Raw genomic sequence first — 16,614 nt, forward strand, 5'->3', positions numbered from 1 at the left:
TGTTAACTGCTACTATAATATAAAAGCTCAAAATACACAGTCAGAAACATTAATAGATTTTTACATTTGCTTTTTTACATTTTCTTTTTGGAAATACTTTGCCTAATGCAGCCCAGCATAGAATTAGCCTTCTTTGTGGTAAAGGCACTATGCTGGCTCAAGTTCAACTTGGTGTCTACCAGGACTCCCAAGGTCCTTTTCTGCCAAACTGTTTTCCAGCTGGGTGACCCCCAGCATGTACTGGTGCCTGGGGTAGTTCCACCCCAAATGCAGGACTTTGCACTTCCCCTTGAACATCATCAGTTTCCTGTCAGCCCATTTCTCCAGTCTGTCCAGGATAGCAGCAGAATCCTCTGGTGTATCATCCAGTTTTGAGTAGTTTTCAGAGGTGCTGAAGGTGCACTCTATCCCATCACCCAAATCCTTAATGATGTTAAAGAGAACTAGATACAATGTTGATCCTTGGGGTACACTGCTAGTTACTGGCCTCCAACCAGACTTGTCATTGATCACAACACTTTGGCCCCAGCTGTTCAGCCAGTTTTCAATCCACATTGAAAGCCTACAGATGCAGCCCATACATTAACAGCTTTTCTATGAGGATCTGATGCAAGACAGTGTCAAAGGCCTTACTGAAGTCTAGGCAGACAGTATCCACTGCTCTCTTCTAATCTAACAAGCCAGTCATTTAACTGTATTTTATCAAGTTGGTCAAAAAATGTTGACTTATTATATGTTAAACATATATTTGTTATATGTATGTGCTATATGATTTGTCACATCTCTTTACAGCATGTATTACTGTAAGACTTGTTAATGACAACAGTCAGAGATGGGCTCTTTTAGCCTTTCTGAGCTGTACAGCGAGACTGGCTAATACAAGCTGCCATTGTAAAAACAAACACAGAGGAAGAAACAAAATAAAACCAAACTGCAAGAAGACAAAATTGTGATTATGGTTCCAAATTACTTATAAAATATCAGAAACAATACAAAACCATTTGAAAATATTGCATTATCTACATGGAGTGATGATTTTCTTTTTAGTTTCTACTCTGAGGCCAAGTGTCAAAAATAACTACTGCAAACCTTAAAAGGATCCCACAAAGTTTTTCTTGTATTAAGTTGGAGAGCGAATAAAATGAAAATTCATTTGAAGTCTATAGAGAAGCATCTGGAAAAATGCAGGAATCTGATAAGGACTACAAAGCTCTGTGGTATATTCCCATTGACCTCTATGCTGGTCAGAAAACAATGGCTTTGCTTCATAGCAAATCTTGAGGTTTGGAATACGTAAAGTTGAAACAAAATATTTGGATGCATTCTCAAAATTCAGTTGTATCAGAACACAGGCAAAGGCTTTTTCTTTAGAAATCTTATTGAAAATTTCCTCAAAATCTGTTCAGCTCCACTAATGATTCAGCTTAAATAAAACAACACCTTTCAAGAAAATACATTTTGTCAAAAACTGCCTGATCGACCCTGCCCTATGTTTAGAGAGGCCATTTAAAAATAAGTTTAAAGGCAATTTTAGAATTGCAAATTAAGGGAAATCTATTTACTTGAGAAGTGTAGATCCATAAATAATGCTGAACTTCTATCTTCATCTGGCAAAAACCGGTATTTCTGACAAGTTGCAATTACTTTCAAGGACAAAAGCTTCATGTGACTTTTCAGGACAAACCTTTCAATTCTTGCTCAGAACTCAGCAACCTTCCTTTCTGTTACTGACCTCTATTATGGATCTATTTGCATTTTGTTTTGTTTTGTTTTGTTTTGTTTTCCCTCAGAATCATAGAATGGTTTGGATAGGAAGAGACTTTAAAAGTCGTCTGATTCCACACCCCCTGCCATGGGCTAGGAAACCTCCCTCTAGACCAGGTTGTCCAAAGCCCCATACAACCTGGCCTTGAATGTTTCCAAGGATGAGACATCCACAACTTCTCTGGGCAACCTGGTCCAGTGCCTCACCGCCGTCATTGTAAAGAATTTCTTTACCTCCCTCACTCTACTTGCCATGCTTCTGTTGATGCAGTCCAGGATACTGTTGGCTTCTTCCTGGGCTGCAAGTGCACATTGCCAGCTCATGTTGAGTTTCTTATCAACCAACACACTCAGGTCCTTCTCCTCAGGGATGCTCTCAATCTGCCCAGCCTGTATTTGTGTTTGGAATTGCCCCAGTGCAGATGCAGGACCCTGCACTTGGACGATGCAAGACCTTGCACTTGGCCTTGTTGAACTTCATGATGTTCTCACAGGCCCACCTTTCAAGCCTGTGAAGGTCCCTCTGGATGGCATCTTTTCCCTCCAATGTGTCAACAGCACCACACAGCTTGGTGTCATTGGCAAACTTGCTGAGGGTGCCCTCAGTCCTATCTATTTCACCAACAAAGATGTTAAACAGCACCAGTCCCAGTACTGATCCCTGAGAAACACCAGTTGTCACTGATCTAAACTTGGACATTGAGCAGTTGGCTGCAGCTCTTTGAGTGTGACCATCTAGCTAATTCCTTACCCACCAAGTGGTCCATCTGCCAAATATAATCTCTCCAGTTTAGTGACAAGGATATCACAAAGGACAGTCTCAAATGCTTTCCACAAGTCCAGGTAGACAATGTCAGTTGCTCTTCCCCTGCCCACCAAAGCTGTGGTGGCCATTGTAGAAGGCCACCAGATTTCTTAGGCACAACCTGCCTTTAGTGAAACAATGTTGGTGCTCACCAATCACCTTATTTTCCTTTTATACCTTAGCATAGTTTCCAGGAGGATCTGATCCATGATCTTGCCAAGCACAGAAGTGAGACTGATTGGTCTGTAGTTCTCTGGGTGTTCCTTTTTTCCCTTTTTGAAAAGGGGGGTTATGCCTCCCCTCTTCTTGTCAGTGGGAACTTAACTGGACTGCCAGAACTTCTCAAATATGATGGACAGTGGCTTAACAACTTCTTCCACCAGTTCCCTCAGGACCCATGAATGTATCACATCAGGTCCCATGGACTTGTGCACCTACAGGTTCCTTAGCTGGCTTTGAACCTGATCTTCTCCTACATCGGGTGGTTCATCATTCTCCCAGTCCCTGCATTTGCTTTCTGGGGCCTGACTTTTTCCGGAAAAAAATAATAATCCTAATAAGGAAAATGTGTACTACAAACAAATTAGCTTATAGATCTGTCTGTAAAGGAATTCTCTGCCATCAATTTGTGTCTCTGTTGTTTACTTGTTATCTCCCTATTTTCTGGACCATCATCTGTGATAATTAGTTTGTTCTGTGTTCCAGATTAGACAGAAAAAAAAAATCTTCTCTGGAAAATATCCTTGCATTTTTACATATCTACACACTGTCTTGCTCACAGTTGGAGCATTAAGAATAATAACAGAGAGGATTTTTTCATCATTTCCATCTCTGGCTACTAACCAGGCAGCTCTGGTTTATGCACAGTGTTTGTTAGGTCACTTGAAACAGACTTGAACAAAACCTCTACTTGCAGTGTAAGTTTTTCACACTAAGCTATTCCTTCATAGGTTTTGCTAGTTCAGAACAACTAAACTATGTTTGACTTTGCTGAATATAAGCTATGAGGATATGTGGGCACAGTGCTAAGGAATATTCAGTAATGTCTTTAGGGAAAAAATTAGAAGAACATGCAAGATTGAAGCAGAACTGTCCAGTCTATGAACCTGCCATCAGGGTTTAAATGTATGTTCCTTAGCCCCAATTAAATAAGATTGCATACTTCTTTAAGGAAGAAAGTGAACAGCAAGTGAGAGACTGTGAAAAAGGCTGATTCTAAGAGGCTCATTTTAGTGAATTAAATAGCTGTATCTGAAAATAATTCCAAATTTGGACTAATAGGAGTTGGGGAAAATATATCAGTGAGTGTATGTTGAAATTTAGGAAGCCTAAAGCACTTTTTAGCATGTTATTATCAGACTTAAAAGGTATCAAAAGTATAAAAATCCTTTAGATGACTTCTCCTTGCTAAATGGCTTCTTTTTCTGAAGTATCTGGAAACACGTCTGGTTTTCAGCTCATTATCTCTTCAGTCTTCTGTAAAAATCAGGCCAGAGTTTTGTTTTATGTGTTACAGTCTCTCTAGGACAAATGCAGGCCATGATGAAAGCATGACCGTCAAATATTTGAAATTTACTTTTGGTATGTCCTTACAAGTCAATCCCAGGAGACAGGATCTCGCAGATACACAATGCACCAGACAGCAGACTACCTGTAGTTTCTAGCATTTCAGATCCAAGATACCCAGGCACAAGAAGGTGTGATCAATAATCCAGTCAGCATCGATTTGGAATTGTTGAAAAGTCTCAGATATAAGGTATTTTGAATATTTTGGACTTGACAAAGTAGAAAACACAAATATTTTGCACTCTGGTAAGCTCTCAATGTATCCTAATCAAAGATGTATTACTAGGTGATAACTCAAAAAATATTCAGGGAGGGAGCACAGTGCTTAGACTGAATTGATTAATTCAATTGACAATACAGGAGCAATTTTAAAAATAATAAATTGACTGTCTCTGACAGACTAGTTTCCACCCTCAAGTCAATTTTATGGGAAGACTACACATATTATTTCGAAAGGAAGGATTTTCTGTGCTACCATAAGATATAATCCTCTGGGGAAAAAGAATGAAAAAAAAAAAAAAAAGAGAGAGATGTAAATGTAAAAAACAAAACAAAACAATAAGTGTATATGTTGTATATCTTTCAATCTTTCTATATATTCCTGAGAATCTGAGAATCTCTAAAAGCAACTTTGAGTAGTAAATGTTTTTTCTCTGCTGACCTGTGTTGAGCTTGCCCAAGATTTATGATCAAATAAAGCATTTTTCAGAATCAATAGTTTGTTGGTCATAAAGGATTTCCTTAGGCATGTATAGCTAGGAGGCTGACTGAAGATGCTGAACATTTTCCTGCTCTACAGTAAAGGGCCATGGGGGTTTTTGTCATAAGGTCAATTACTTATGGGTGGTTGGAGTTTTCAGGTCTTTTGCACAATTACTTTAGTCATCATTTTCTGTAACCAGGAAGGAACTAGAACTCAAAATGTCTCAGTAAGCTTATTCAATGTTGGGGTCAAATTCCTATTATAAATCATTGTAACTCTACTTCAAGAAAGTGGTGTTGATTTATGTCAGCTGAGTATACACAGGTAGATTTTGTTATTGTTGCTGTTTGTTATTGGTCTCCTTAATCTCACTTTTCAGGTACTGTGTTGTGTATATAGCATTTCTTATTAACTTTGGAATTTGTTGAAGAGTCTAGAGTTCCCATGGAAAATTTTACTGCTAGACTGTGCAGCTATTTGCTTCTTGCTATTAATTTGCCAAATAGGGTTCCCACAAGGGGAACCGTGATGAATAACCTTTTACACCCTTACCCAAATAAAATGCTTTTTAAGGAGACATTGACTGGGCCACTCAAGAGCATTAGCACAAGTTATCTACCAAGTATCTATCACATGCTTTCTGAGATTAATTTTAAAATATGTCAAGCAGCTAATTCCTGCTGAAATGATGTTGTTTGTTAGTACTTTTTACAAAATCTCATTAATTCATTAAGTAGAAAGAAATTCATACCTCACTGTGAAAATATACTATCACTAAAGAATCCAAATTTAATATTATGGGGGATCCAGTACAGCTCTCCATAATATATTGACTTCAGCTGTACTGAAGCGTTGATGAAATAGCTACCAGAAGGGAATAAGACATTAGGAGAAACAATAAAATGGATAAGCAATGAATTAATCCAGAGAAAAAGAAGCTAAATAGAAATCTAAGTAATAAGAAAAAAATATCACTTAATCATTTCATTAAATGAGAATTCAATGGATGAATGAACTTGTTATTGTTTCCTGAGATGGTATAACATATGTGTGGAGTAGACTTCCTCAGAAGGTAACAAAATGCAGGCTTTGCATTTATGGACCTTTAACATGCTAATAACTGTCTGCTTTCCCAGACATATATTTTAATGTATTCACTAAGAGAAATATTTCTCTGGCTCAGCCATTTTCAAGTGTACATCTGCATGAAAGCAGTGTAACATTAATGTCCACAAAAGTCATTGACAAAAGCCAATTCAGCTATGGGGCAGAGATTTAGGATTCCCTGAAAAAAAAGTCCTAGAAACTCGTGAGTGCTTGATATCCTGTCCCCAGCAACTAAAGGACTGCATCAAAGAAAGATGTGGATTCCTCCATCTAATAATTCCCTGTGCTTGCCCTTCTTTTCTCCCATATTTATGCTCTCGTCCTTTTTTTTTTGTCCTTTTTTTTTCTTTTTTTTTTTTTTTTTCCTGAGAATTTCTGGCCTAATTACAATTTTTAACTGTTCTCTTCTAAAGTTCAACATTGTTTCTTTACAGGAGATGGTATTATAAGACTCCAAAATTGTTATCCAGATTTTTTTTTCTACCTTGACTGTACAAGATAGTCAAGATATCCACAAGATAGTGGAGTGTTTTCTACTCATTGCTACATGTTACTCAGTTTTGAATGGATATTCTTTCTTCACATAATCTTTAGGAACTTAAAAATGCTTTCTTACTTGCCATTTTTTCAGTCCTCACTTGGTCACATGCATTCCCTATGAGCCACTTTGTTACATATAAACGTGTACTATGATACAGAGATATTTAATGCATTTTTTTGCCTCTGTTTTCAACACCAGTGATGGGCTCTGGGACCCCAGCAGTCCTGAGTTGGAGGACCATGACTGCAGGAATGATAAACCTCCAGTTAACCCTGAACTTGTGCGGGATGTGCTGCTCCACCTGGATGCAGGTAAATCCATGGGGCCTGATGGGATTCATCCCAGGGTACTCAGAGAGCTGGCTGATGTCATCAAGGGACCTCTCTCAATCATTTTTCAAGTGTCTTGGAAATCCGGAGAGGTCCCAGATGAATGGAAGCTGGCAAATGTGGTCCCAAATTTCAAAAAGGGCAAGAAAAGATCCAGGCAATTACAGGAGCCTGTCAGTCTCACTTCAGTGCCTGGTAAAATTATGGAGAAGGTGATTCTGGGAGTTACTGAAAAACACATGAAGGACAACACAGTCATTGGTCAGAGCCAACATGGGTTCACCAAAGGAAGGTCATGTCTAACAAAATTTCCTTCTACCACAAGATCACCCAGATAGTTGACCAAAGGAAGCCAGTTGATGTAGTATTTCTGGATTTCAGTAAAGCTTTCAGTATTGTCTCTCACAGTATCCTTCTGAACAAAATGACCAGAATACAAGCATAATACAAGACAAAAGCATAATAGGATGGATGAACAATTGGCCAATGGTCAGGCCCAGAGGGCTCTTGTAAATGGGGTTACATCAGGCTGGCAACCTGTAAGTAATGGGGTTCCCCAGGGCTCCATTTAGGACCAGTGCTCTTCAATGTTTTCTTAAATGATTTGGATGAAGAACTTGAAGGGTTTTTAAGCAAGTTCATGGATGATACTAAATTGGGTGGAGCTGTTGATTCCATCGAGGGTGGTGGGTCCTTGCAGAGATATCTGGTCAAAATAGAGAGCTGGGCAATCACCAACAATATGAAGTTTAACAAGAGCAAGTGCTGGATTCTGCACCTGGGAAAGGGCAACCCTGGCTATACGTACAGACTGGAGAATGAGATGCTGGAGAGCAGACCTGCAGAAAGGGATCTGGGGGTTTTGATTGACAGCAAGCTGAACATGATCCAGGAATGTGCCTTGGCAGCCAGGAGGGCCAACCATATCCTGGGGTGCATCAAGCACAGCGTTGCTAGCTGGTCAAGGGAAGGGATTGTTACACTCTACTCTGCACTGGTGCAGCCTCACCTTGAGCACTCTGTGCAGTTTTGGGTGCCACAGTACAAGAAAGATAGAAAATAGTTAGCATCCAAAGGAGGGCTGCAAAGATGGTGAAGGGTCTAGAGGGGAAGACATGTGAGGAGCATCTGAAGTCACTTGGATTGTTCAGCCTGGAGAAGAAGATGCTGAAGGGAGGCCTCATCATGGTATACAACTTCCTCACAAGGGGAGCAGAGGGGCAGGCGCTGAGCTCTGCTCTCTGGTGACCAGAAATAGGACCCGAGGGAATGGCTTGAAGCTGCAACAGTGGAGGTTTAGGCTGAATATAAGGAAAAGGTTTTTCACCAAGAAGATGGTCAGGCACTGGAACAGGCTCCCCAGGAAGTGGTGACTGCACTGAGCCTGCCAGAGTTCAAGAAGCATTTGGACAACACTCTCAGACACATAACCTGATTTATTTATTTATTTATTTATTTATGTGTTTGGTGGTAATTTGGGGACCCGGGAGTTGCACTTGATGATCCCTGTGGGTCCCTTCCAACTCAGATATTGTATGATTCTCTGAAACGAATAAATAAAAGAAATAAAGAGCCTTAAATAAAAGAACAATTTCATCTGTTTAATTTTTAATCATCTCATTACTGCACAGTTTTCTTTGTCTTGCAGACTCTGATTTCCCAGTATAATCAAATCTGGGGTATAACGAATGAAGAATGGACCATTGTAAATTATCTTTCAAATTGGCCTTTTAAAATAAACTACTGAATATTATTGAAATTAACAGTTCTACTCAGGATTAAAATTTACCAGGTAAAGAATATTTTTAATCTTCTCAAGTTTGTCTTTTTCTCTAATTTGCACTTCTTTAGATAGTTCCATGATGCTGTATCATTTCACAATTCTTATATTTCTTCTTTGTATTTTTTTTTTTTTTTTTAGTATGCTCATCAACCTTCCTTAGTACTTCCTTTCAGAGAAAGTCAGAGTGTTTATAGGAAGAAGAATAAAGAGAGATGGAGACTCTTCTTTCCAGGCCTGGGCACTGTTTTCCTCTTGGAGCTCTGTCTTTGTTCTATTCTGTTTGCATTTGTGAAGTTCGTTTTTTCCCCTTACCAGATGGTCTTCTACGTCACGTGATGTCTGAATCACGTTTACAGGTGCAGGCTATATGTGTACCAAGTATCCAGGTAGCTAGCGGTTATGTATTAAAGCTTTGAGTGTTATTAGCAACTTTAATTAACAGCATGTGAATCATGTACTCACATGTCATCTCTTTATGACCAGTTAGCTGAAACACTTAGCTATATTGCAAACTAACAGCTCCTCAGAGAACACAGTATTCAAAACATTTCTAATTTGTGAAAGAAACAACTTCTACAGAGCTATAATTAAATATTGGTGAGATACATTTCCATCATCAACTAACAACTAATAAACTATCCATTCGACCTAAAAGATACCAATTTAAATGGAAGATGGTTGTAATGTTTATTTACATGGACACTGATGTAGTTCAAATGGGTGTTGAGCTGAGCTCTTTTAAACAGTTTCATCTGAGCAAGCACAAACAACTTTCCAGTAATGCAGACAGCTGAGGCATAGTGAGATTATTTTCCTTAAAGGAAAAACAATTAATGACATCACTAAAATAAACATTTTCTGGAATTTCTGACATGAAGTGTCTTTTAGATCCTATCATATTTTCTTATGTTAAGACTGTTTTTCCTCAAAGTTTTACTAAGATTAATAAACTAAATCAGACATTTCTGTATTACACAGCTTCACACAAAGCTTTGTATACCCACATATTACGACTTTTCCTTCATTAATTTACTTAGACTATTGTAAAAACAAATACGAGAGTAATTAAAAAAAAAGATGATGAAGTAATGGAAATCCCCTTGTTTCTTAAAATATCTTACTGGGGAACTGAAAAATTCTAGAAAACTTTGGGTGGTCCCTCTGCTGATATACATGATTAAGTGCCCTTCGATTCTGCATAAATGTAAGCAGCCAGTAATATTAAGTCCCGCAGGCATCTCATGCCTTTTTGTGGGAAACTCAGTGAGGTGGGGTCAGGGAGCCTGGGGATTGAGGCTGACTTCAGTTTCTCATGTTGACTCTCACCGATGGGAAGGGGAAGGTCTGTGAGCTGTTGGGTGGAGGATGGCTTCCCCAGGCCCTGCTGACCCAGCTGCTCTGGGGAGACGTAAGCCTGAGTTATGCAATGGATCTTCCCTGCATCTGTCCTGGGACTTCTCCTCTGCCCCAGTTTCATACCCTTTATATTTTCTCCTGAGAGTCATTCCTTACTCTTTCTGGGACTGATCCCAGAAGTTCTGGAATGACAAGAAATCACTGAAGAGAGTTTCACTAATTTTAGTAGGCTTGGGAAAAGCTCCTGAGGAAATCAAACAGAATAAGCCTAAGTTTATAGTAAACTCAAGTCACTTATTTGACTAACAGCTCTTATTAACATAGGAAACACGCCTGAGAGAGCTCACTCATTACTTTCTCTCATCAACTTACGTATCTCTTCAGATTCATTAATCCAAATACCTATTTAAAATTTTCTTTGTTTTTAATAACACTTTCTGATACTAATTAACATATTTCCATAAACATTAATAAGTTCTCTCTAACAACAATTTATTATCCCTATTTATGCAAAGGAAAACTGAATAACAGAGCCATTTCTTCAAGGTTAGGTAGTAACCAGAGCCAGGAACTCCTGTATCCTAGCCCTAAACCATTATAGATATCATAAAACAGTTTCTGTTTTTTCACAACAGTGGTTGCCATTTTATCACTTCCTTCTGTGCAAATTTTGAGGCCTGTGTATTCTGCTTATTTTATTCCTTGTTCCTTTTCATGCCTTTTGCATCATTCCCCAGAAAAAAAACTAAAGAGGATGAAGTCATATTTCACATTGAATTTAGTAGGAATATTATTATTTCGATCAACTTCATAGCGTTAGAATTTAACTTCATATATTCTTGAGTATTTCTGGCAACCAGTGAGATATTTTAGTAAATGGAAAGCATGTTAATTACTTCACCATAAGATCTTTTCAATTCTTTTGTGGAGTTATATTTTGTCTTTATGCTCTTACAAGTATATGTGTTTAGGCCACAAAGTAAAAAGTCTCAGTAATCGCACCGCCTGCTCTTCTCTCAAATACACACACACATTTACGTATGTATTTCTTTCAAACTTGTACAAAAATAAATGTTTTTACCCTTTAGAGATCACTTAAATCACCCCCCCCCCCCCCGCCCCGTGTATGAATACTGAAGTTAAACTGGCCTGCAGAAATTGATCTGATTTTTCTTCTTGCTGTGGTTATTACTCTCTTGCCCAAAGAGGTTTGGCCAAACTTCCCAACCTGACAAGACACATACTTAAGTCCTCACCTAGCAGTACCTTGTATTTTGATGAGGAAGAAGATGACAGTGATTTCCCATCAGCACACTTCTCCACTGTGGAGGGTAGGGGGACCAACTATTGAGATTTTGGATGGTTTGCCAGTGCCTGCTGAGGCTGGTATTTCCAAAGATGATTGGTACCTGTGCTACAATACAGCTACTTTCCTCTGTCCACATGTGCCTTCTGGGGGCCTAGTAGGTCAGAGCTCCTAGAAGTCCCACTGCCTACACAGCAGGCACTTCTCATAACCCCTGGAGATGAGGGGTTCCTTGCGATGGTGACCATGTGGTGACTATGGATCCTGTTCATGGATAGGAATACTATGAAATAATTCTTCATTCTGTGATTTTCAATGTAGTGATAAAGGGTGATGCTTTCACAGTGACATCTGTTACTAAGCAAATGTGCTCTGCACGAGCTGTTTCTGGATGTGTAGTCTTCATCTCTGTGCTTTGAAGAACCTTTGTTATTTCACCTGTCCATTAGCTGAAACTGGAATAAAAGAAATTACATATAAATGTTCAGTAAACACTGGGGAATCTCTTTGTTCCAGACCAATTCACTCTGGTGGAATACCTGCCCACTGTGGTTTTATTCTCTGGCAGCTGCAGATCTCACCTGACTTCGCTGATGACAATGATCCCTCTGAAATGGAGTACTTGCCTCCATAACACAGATATAATCTTTTTGTTTTGTTTTTCTTCATTTTTTTCCCCTCCTCATGTAACGCACAGTGAGCTAGAAATGGGGTCCCAGAAACAAAGGGAAAGGCCTTAGCATTCGTTATGTGTGGTTGTCTTTCTCCTGACAGAAGTGTTTGATCTTCTTCAAAAGGCAGCTCCAAACATAGAAAAGGTTAAGGTAAGAGTAGTAACCAAAACTAGGGAAGAATAAGAGGGTGTGGACATATGTGCACAGTCATTTCTGTAGTATTTATCATTTCATGGCCATTAACAAATTCATTCTCAGAACACCCTCACAGATTAGCAAGTATTCATCTGTATGTGGAAGAAATAGGGAGAAAATATGAAAGAAAGAATGAGTCAATTCTTAGAAAATTCCTAAAGGACCAAATGTTTGTTGTTACTTACGCTGTGAAGTTTCATATTCATCCATCTCATCAGGTCTATCTTCCTCATGATGTAACAAAACTCAGTGCACAATGAGACCTTCCCTGACTCCAAGCCCACAAAGCTGCACCTTGCCTTTGAGTCATTACTCCAAAATGAAAATGATATCTCTCTATTTCAGTTTTTATTTACAAAGAAATAGTGGAACTTAACTGGGAAGCAAATGTTATTTAAACTGGGGCACAAAATGATTAAATTAATTGAACTGTGAGTCATTCCAATGTTTTAAAAGGTGAGCTGTAGCAAATCATATCTCCATATTCAGAGCCATTTATTAATGAATAGTTGTGATTAACTGATTATATTTGCTCCAAGGTCAGGCTTTATCAAGAAAGAAATATTTAATTAGATAAAGACCTATTACAAGAGGAGTTTGAGAGGAGAAAGATACATACTCCGCTCTTATGATTAGCAGAAATTCTGCTTCAGTGTCTGAATCCTACTGTGAACTTACCAGCGTTTCAAAGTGCTGCGGAGAAGTGGTTATCTGAGAGAACAGATCTGTCAAGGAAACACGATTTCATCAGAATATGTAGATGTTATAAAATCCAAACACATCTCAAAGAAATATCATCTTGGATTTAAAAAAAAAAAAATTGGAAAGGGAGAAGATGAGTGTAGAGTTTCTGGTCAGAGTAGGAAGACCAACTGCAAAATTCTATTGGTTGATACCTATCTAGTAAGCAGGAAAGTGATTTTCTCTCTTGCATCCCAGATAAGTACCCTTACCCTGGGCATACTTTTCCCCACTTTGAAATGGTTTGATTTCGTAACGACATGGAAATGGAACATATTTTTTTGTAATCTCAAAATATTTCACAGGTCAGACAGTTCATTCCCTACTTAGCCCTGTTGTTCCCGTGTCTTAATCAACCTCTGTCCATTAATATAATTCGTCCAGAAGTAATGCACGTAGAAAGAGCCAGCAAGCACATTCAGTAAAACTGTAAACAAGCTAATTGCCCTGTCAGGTGATCAGTTTAGTCTTTTACTAAACAACATATAAATAAACCCTAACTTACCTACATAACATGTATATACTGTCTTCTGTATTTAGATATGAAGAGTTTTGTAAGTATTAAGCTTTAATTCAGGAAGCCATTTAAGAGCATGCTTAAACTGTTCTTCTGAAAAGGGCTTAACTGAAACACTTGTTTAAGTGTTTTCCTAATTAGGGACTAATTGATGGAACCTCCTGACTACTCTGTGAAGGGATATTTTTCAGATGGGAAAATGGAAGGCAGACTAGCTGTCTTGCCAAGGACTGCACAGAGGGAGAGTGCAAAGATTTGAGCACGTACCACCTTTCTCTAGACAGCACTGTTTTTCTAAGATCCATGCAGTCTTATTTCATGTATTTATACTACTTACACAGGCTAACTCGTAGAGCTTCATCACAGACTTTAAAGTCAGGAAGTGTGGTAGACTACAAGGATACAAGCTGACAACTTTTGAAATGTTCTGTAACACCTTTTTATGGGTCAGGACACAGCAGAATAAATGAGAACCTGAATACTATTTTATTGACACCTTTTCTTTGCAATTCTCAGACCTTTTAAATCACTCAAAAAAATCCACATTTCTGCACATTAGACAAGGAGAAAGAGAGAAGCATTTTCTTTGATAGAGAAGGTCAAGGATGTTTTTCACTTTCATCTACAATTCTAGTAGCCAAGGGAAATCCAGATTCATGAACAAGGAAAATGATTCTTACAGTCGATTAATCTATTGCTTTAATTCCCTTCAGAGTGATTGCTGTGATTCCCAGGTGTTTTTACTCTGAGAAGGGACTGCCTGTCTTAGCCTTTGATGACAGTCTGACGAATTCCTAATGGACATCTGCTTACTAATACATGTTAATGCAGCAGTCACACAACAAAATATTTGTTAGGTTAACTAAATACCTAAGTATTGTCAGTGTGTAAGGGTTAATGCCATAGTTCTGCAAATAGAGCTAGGCCATTATCGTAGCTGTACATGAAGAACATTACACCTTAAAAAAGTATTTTCTTCGAAATGTTTCATTTCAAGCAATATTTCTGTTATTGACAGCAGCACGCTTTCTGATTAAAGAAGGGACTTTTCTGCTGCAATGAATTTATAGGCACATTTATCAAAACCTAGCAACACCACAGTACTAATTTGGGATTCATCTCTTTACCAAATGTGCTAGAAAGTAACAGCAGGAGATGTTCCCAATTTGTGAATGAATTCAGTGCTCAGGGAAGTGAATGAGCCAAGAATAGCCTGGGCAGAGGGAGGTGTGTGCCTCCTCACCCAGCTTTCCCTCTTCTCCACAAGACAACTCTTTCTCAAAGTCAGACCTGTGAGTTCTGAGGGTTGGTTTCAGAAATGGGTCATTTTCTGAGCAAAAATATCCTACATGGAAAATAGCATCTGAAATGGCCAGTCATAAGCAAAATTCAGTTTAATCAAACATATATAAAACACATTAAAGGATATCCAGCAAAATGACCTAAAAACTCTGTCTCCTTACATGGTTTAGTCAACTTACTTTTGATTTTGTCGTCTTCTCCTCAGCATCAGAGACAGTAAATTAATCCTTTCCGCTCAGTGGCACAGTTTCCGTCTCTGTTCTCTCCCAGCTGCTCACCAAGTTTCCTTCTCCACCTTTTTACTGCTGGAGCATTTGTTTTCAGCTTTTTCTTAAATTCCTATGTGTCTTCTCACTCTCCCCCCCCCCCCCCAAAAAAAAAGAGTATCTGCCTTTCTTCCACTGCTTTTATATTTTCTCTTAAATAATCTTTTTAATCTTTTCTGACTTTTTTTATAGATGCACTCAACTGTTGCAAAACATTAATTTTTATTATTATTATTTTTTAAATGATCTCTCATTTGAGATTGGTGTGAGAGCTGTTTGAATATGTTTTTTAGCAGGGCCAACTAAGGTTTTCTGATTTTCTTTTTTATCTTGTTTGCTTATTTTTTCTCTGACCGTTCCTTTCTACTCATTCTCTCTCCAGCTTCAAAACAGGAGATAAAAACACACATTTAATCCAGGTATACATATTTATTTTTTTATTTTTTAAAAGGGGAGTACTTTTTTCCTTGAAAATGCCTCTACTTACACAGATACTTAGCTGACACTGAAACATAGCTAGTAACCACAGAGTGGCTGTGTGCTCTCCTTCATCCCAAGGAGGTGAATTATGTTCAGGCCCTCAGCATGTGTTAACTACTACAGTTCTGGAGACTCAAAGGCAATACACCAGTTTACTGCAGTTGGAAATACAGCCAGACAACTTTATGTTTTGCAGTTGTGTTGCTTGCATTCTCAAGTAGGCATATCACATCAACAAACTCACAAAATGAATTGCTACACAATAAAGCTGCATGGCAACAAATCTGTTTCACACCTGTGTACTGGAGTATGGTTCTTTTGTAGTGTAGATTGAGGCCAACATGTTTGTCACTGACTTGTAAAGAAAAGCACTTGTGATTACAGAGTAGAGTAATTTAGGGATGAAAAATCTATCAGGGAAGAGGCAGTGAGAAGGAGTTCTGTTCAGCTGCAAAGTACATAAATACATATATATATGCCGCTGGGTCACAGCATCACTTTCTTGAAATTGTACGTAGAATCTGTCCACATTCTTATGCAAGAATGCAGATTTGTACCTTTAAGTTTCCCCCACCTTCTTAGTTCTGCTTCCTTTAGCTGTAAGGAAGGGGCTTTACCTTACTTAGCTTTATCCTTCTAAAGCTAATTGATCACATCCCCTCTGTGGTTAATGGAAAGAGAGATTCATTTCACCCAAAGTACTTAGTTCTCCACATACATGTCCATTGTTTACAAAAAGAAACTAGATAAGCTTAAACTATGTACTGAAATTATAAAAAGCTAAAACTTGTGTGGGAACAATCTCATCTGGATTGTATTTTATACAGCACAAGATTGTTCTTGTAGTAGAAACTCAAGTATTTTAAATATAAAAAAGAAATACCACAAAGTAGAGGTAGGATCATAAAATTGTGGAATGGTTTTGGTTGGAAGGGACCTTAAAAATCACCTAGTTCTAACTCACTTGCTGTGGGCAGGGATGCCTTCCAGTAGACCATGTTGCTCAAAGCCCCATCCCACCTGGCCTTGAACATTCCCAGGGATGGGGCATCCACAGCTTCTCTGGGCAGTGTGTTTCAGTGACTCACCACCTTCTCAGTAAAGAATTTCTTTCTTATATCTAATCTAAATCTACCCTCTTTTGGCTTAAAACCATTACCCCTTGTCCTATTGCTACAC

At 38.5% G+C, this 16,614-nt stretch overlaps 1 long non-coding RNA gene across 2 annotated transcripts; it reads right to left on the reverse strand.

The window, feature by feature from the left end:
• Nucleotides 1-6,790: 6,790 nt before the first annotated feature.
• On the reverse strand, nucleotides 6,791-14,858 carry LOC310898387. 2 transcript variants are annotated; one of them, XR_014583266.1, is made up of 4 exons: nucleotides 13,376-14,858; nucleotides 12,808-12,854; nucleotides 11,221-11,715; nucleotides 6,791-8,358 (listed from the first exon to the last, which is right to left on the reverse strand). It is a non-coding gene; the product is annotated as an uncharacterized lncRNA (long non-coding RNA). The 2 variants fall into 2 exon arrangements; XR_014583267.1 differs by lacking the exon at nucleotides 6,791-8,358 and having other exon boundaries at nucleotides 11,093-11,715.
• Between the last annotated feature and the right edge of the window lie 1,756 nt (nucleotides 14,859-16,614).

The sequence above is a fragment of the Anser anser genome (genome assembly GCF_964211835.1).
Source record: "Anser anser genome assembly, chromosome: 1".
NCBI classification, from domain to species: domain Eukaryota; kingdom Metazoa; phylum Chordata; class Aves; order Anseriformes; family Anatidae; genus Anser; species Anser anser.